The sequence below is a fragment of the Passer domesticus genome, chromosome 9, assembly GCF_036417665.1.
Source record: "Passer domesticus isolate bPasDom1 chromosome 9, bPasDom1.hap1, whole genome shotgun sequence".
In the NCBI taxonomy this organism is placed as follows: domain Eukaryota; kingdom Metazoa; phylum Chordata; class Aves; order Passeriformes; family Passeridae; genus Passer; species Passer domesticus.
In genome coordinates, this window is record NC_087482.1 from 25,758,502 (window position 1) to 25,763,097 (window position 4,596).

Consider the following 4,596-nt stretch of genomic DNA (forward strand, 5'->3'; position numbering starts at 1 on the left):
CAGCTGCCCCTTCTGATCTGCCTGAACACCGGGAAATTACAGGGGATCTCAGGGTGGGCATGGCCCATGGTGCAGTTTGGGCTGCCTGTCAGCTGATGCCAAATGCCTTCCTGCAGAGGCTGGGCAGAAGCTGCAGCCAGGCCAGGCTGGGAAACAGCCCTGCAGGGCGTGAAAGCAGCAGCAGCAGCAGCGGGGCAGCGAGGCTGCCATGGATCCCTTCCTGCTGTGCCAGGCACGGCGTGCCCAGATGTGCAGCCAATGCCCCCGGCTGCTGCGTCCCAGGGGAAGCATAAGGGAAATGCACCCACCTTGTCCTGCCTGCAGCAATTCTTTCAGCATTTGCCTCATGTTTTTGGATGGCTCATGGGCTTTCTGGTGTCCTTTGCCTTTGTGCTTTCCCCTCGGAGGACCTTAGAGCAATAGAGTTTCGTTTCCCAGGAACGGATCCCACAAAAGCAGGGCTCAGCCTGTGGGGTCAGCAGGGACACACCACTCACCCCTGCGATGGGAGCCAGGCTTCTGTGTAGAAATCACCAAAGGAGCTGGAGAAATCCTCCCTGCAGGCACACCTGTAACACAACAGCCACAGAAGCTTCTGTCACCTGATTCCTGCCAGGTTGTCAGCAATTATTCCTTGGTGGCACACTGAGAACATACCTGAGAGGGGCTCAGATAGGACCAACACTTTATGCAGCCAAGCTAATGGAGAAGTCTTCCCAGACACCTCATCTAGAAGGGAGCAGAGATAAGAACCATTTCCATGGTGCGCTGGAGTCCCCTTCTGCCTCAGGGAACTGGGCACTGCAAGGGGGTCAGGTAAGTTTGTGGGAGTCGGATGTGAATGGATAAAGCCAAAGATGCACAGCAGCCTGGGGAGCTCTGGGCTGGCTCCTGGTCACACTCCAGACTCTTTTCAGGCCCTGGGAAACATCCCTGGAAAGGTGGGGGAACACCCCAGGGTCTTGCAAGACTCTCTCATTTCCACTGCAGAAACCCTCCCTAAAGGCCTGAGAAAAACTACAGGCGGCCATGCCACAGGTGTCACTCATTTCACCACTCCCTGCCCCGTGACAGCTCCCCCAGCCCCAGGGGACAGGCTCAGGCCCTGTCAGGACCCAGCGCAGCCCCTGCCCAGTTGGGAGCCAGGGCTGGCTCTGGCCCTGGGCTGGTGGCAGGGCTCCCGCTCGGGGCTGCTCCTGTGCCTTGGGCCTCTGGGCACTCAGGGCCAGCTCCGCAGCAGCTGCAGCGCCAGGGACGTTGCTGCACCAGTCCCGTTTCCCCGGGGCTCTGAACCAGCTCCAGAGGCCTGGAAGCCGAGGCACCTCCAGCTTTGGCTGCTGCCAGGCTGGGCAAGGGCAGGCCCTGGGGGAAGAGCTGCTGCCACACAGCCCCGGCCAGGGCTGAGCCTGGCACAGCAATTACCTGCTGTGCCTGTGCCCGTGTCTGGCATTGCCTTCCTTCCTGCAGGGCATTCCAATGAGCCGCCACTTAGCCCGGGAAATGCCACCTTCAGTACAGCTTTTTGGTCCATCGCTTGTTAAAGGAAATGGACAGCTGGATCAGATAGAGCTGTTCCCTACTGGGGAGGTGGCATCTTCAACAGGGAATGCTTTTCAAAGGGTTAGGCTCCGGGAGATGGCCAGACTCTTCATGCTGAACCAGGGCCCTCCTTTCTCCAAACAGGTTCCCTTCCTGATCTCCCAAGAGACCAAGAAATTGCAGGGAATCTCAGGCCCATGGTGCAGTTTGGGCTGCCTGTCAGCTGATGCCAAATGCCTTCCTGCAGAGGCTGGGCAGAAGCTGCAGCCAGGCCAGGCTGGGAAGCAGCCCTGCAGGGCGTGAAAGCAGCAGCGGGGCAGCGAGGCTGCCAAGGATCCCTTCCTGCTGTGCCGGGCACGGCGTGTCCAGATGTGCAGCCAAAGGCCCCGGCTGCTGAGTCCCAGGGGAAGGCAGAAGGAAATGCACCCACCTTGTCCTGCCTGCTGCATTTCCTTCAGTACTGGCATCTTGACTATGGATGGCTCATGGGGTTTCTTGTGACCTGTAGCTGGGTAATTCCCTGTCAGAGAAATTTAGAGCAACATAGTTCCATTTCCCAGTCGATTTCACAAAATCAGGGCTCTAGCCACAGAAGCTTCTGCCATCTCTGCTGATCTGCACGGGCACCACTGAGCCGCAGGAGCGGTGAGGGGATCGCGCAGGGCGAGGGCAAACACGTGCATGGTTCTGTGCTGGCACCTGCAGCGATGCCCCCCTGGCCCAGCTTTGGGCTCTGAGCTGGCAGCTCTCCCAGGGGAAAGGCCTTGACCTACCCTCAGCATCTCCCAGGGGCTCAGACCTGGACGTGGCTTGGGAAGCTGCACCACCTTCACCAGCAGGTTCAGCTGCAAAGAAAGGCAGGACAGAAGAGCTGCTGTGGCACTGCAGGAGATCCTCAGGCTGCCCACAAGGCTCAGCCCCGGGGCACAGCCCTGGGCCCGGCCCCTTCCCTCTCTGCTCTTCTCTTCTCTGTGGCTGCACAGAGCACATGGAAGGACACACTGGCATTGCACACGGGAGGAAGACGGACAGCTAAATGCTCCTTCCTCCCACTGACAGTGATCCTGTGGGATCCCTCAGGGCTCCAGAAGGGCAAGGTTTGCTGAATACATCAACCTTCAGAGGAACTTATGGGAAATGTTACAAGTAATCTCTTGCTGGATTGACACTATTATTCTGTCAGGAAAGGTACATTGAGGACTTGCCTCCAGCATCTGGCCTGGTTTTCAAATCATCATTCACCAGCATTTCCAAATAATCCACGTCACGATCCACATCTGGAATGGAACACAGACCAGAACCATATCCAATGTGTGCTGGGATCCCCTTCTGCCTTAGGGAACTGGGCACTGGAGGGCGGTTGGGTAAGGCCGTGGGGGACAGATGTGAATAGACAAGGCCAAAACTGCACAGCGGCTGGCTCTGGTCACTCTCCAGCCTCTTTGCAGGCCCTTTGGAACGTCCCTAGAGGGGTGGCTGGAGCAGCCCAGGGCCCGTGGGTGCTGTCTCCCTCCCACAGAGGAAACCCTCCCCAAAGCACTGGGCAAAACCATCCCCAGCGCTTCCCAGGGAGCAGGGAGCACTGTGCCGGGAAAGGGCAGCCAGGCTGCCGGCTCACCTGCTCCCCGCGCTTGCAGCGGAGCAGCCTGGGCAGCCCTGGCAGGCAGGGCCACGGCCAGGAGCAGCAGGAGTAGGAGGCGCAGAGCAAGGGCCATGGTGCCTTGCCCTCTGCCAGTCCCGCAGCTCTTGCTGCCACCGCTGTCCCGACACCGCTGTCCCAATGTCAGCACCGCTGCTGCCACCGCTGCTGCTGCTGCAACAGTTGTGCTCAGGGACTGACTGCTGGCTCCTTGTGCTGCTGTGCAACCACGGGGCTCTGGCACCTCTGGCACCTCTGTGACCTCAGGGCCTGCTGTGAGCTCAGCCTGCTGTGACCCCAGAGCCCTGCTGTGAGCTCATGGCCTCAGCTGTACCCCCAGAGTGTGCCCCCATCTCTATGAATGGACTGCCCTGATTGTAAATGTTTTGCTTCATCAAAGGGCCATTCCTCAGTGAAACCTTATTTTTCACCTGCTGACATTGGTGGCCAGGCTGTGTCCCTGGAGATGCTCAGAATTCATACAGAATTCACAGAATGACCAAGTTGGAAGAGACCTTTAAGATCATCCAGTCCAACCCATGTCCCAACACCACAACTAAACCATGGCACCCAGTGCCACATTCAGTCTTTTTTTAAACACATCCAGGGATGGTGACTCCACCACCTCCCATGGCAGGCCATTCCAGAACTTTATCAAACTTTCTGTGGAAAATATTTTCCTAATATCCAACCGACATTTCCCTTGATGCAGCTTGAGACTGTGTCCTCTGGTTCTGTCAGCGCTGCCTGGAGAAAGAAACCATCCCCACCTGACTACAACTACCCTTCAGGGAGCTGTGGAGTGATAAGGTCACCTCGGAGTCTCCTTTTCTCCAGGGTAAACACCCCCAGCTCCCTCAGTCATTCCTCACCAGGGCTTGTGCTCCCAGCCCCTCACCATCCTCGTTGCCCCCTCTGGATGTGCTCGAGCGACTCAATGTCCTTCCCAAACTGATGGCCCAGAACTGGACACAGCACTCGAGGTGCGGCCTCACCAGTGCCAATTACAGGCACAGAATGACCTCCCTGCTCCTGCTGGCCACGCTCTTCCTGACACAGGCCAGGAGCCATTGGCCTCCTTGGCCACCAGGCCACACTGCTGGCTCATGTTCAGCTGGCTGTGACCAGTGCCCCCAGGTGCCTGTCTGCCTGGCCACTGTCCAGCCACACTATCCCCAGCCTAGAACACTGCAGGTGCTTCTTGTGGCCAAAGTGCAGGACTGGGCACTTGCATCTACTGAGCTTCATCCCACTGGACTCTGCCCATCGCTCCAACCATTCCAGGTCTCCCTGCAGAGCCCTCCTACCTTCCGACAGATCAACACACTCTCCCAGCTTAGTGTTGTCTGCAGATTTGCTAATGAAAGACTCAATCCCCTCATCCATGTTGTCAATAAAAGCATTGAGCAGAGCTGGCC

At 57.9% G+C, this 4,596-nt stretch overlaps 1 long non-coding RNA gene across 1 annotated transcript; it reads right to left on the reverse strand.

The window, feature by feature from the left end:
* Nucleotides 1-308: 308 nt before the first annotated feature.
* Nucleotides 309-945, reverse strand: LOC135307286 (uncharacterized). Its single transcript, XR_010367990.1, has 3 exons — nucleotides 658-945; nucleotides 498-569; nucleotides 309-410 (listed from the first exon to the last, which is right to left on the reverse strand). It is a non-coding gene; the product is annotated as an uncharacterized LOC135307286 (long non-coding RNA).
* Nucleotides 946-4,596: the final 3,651 nt, after the last annotated feature.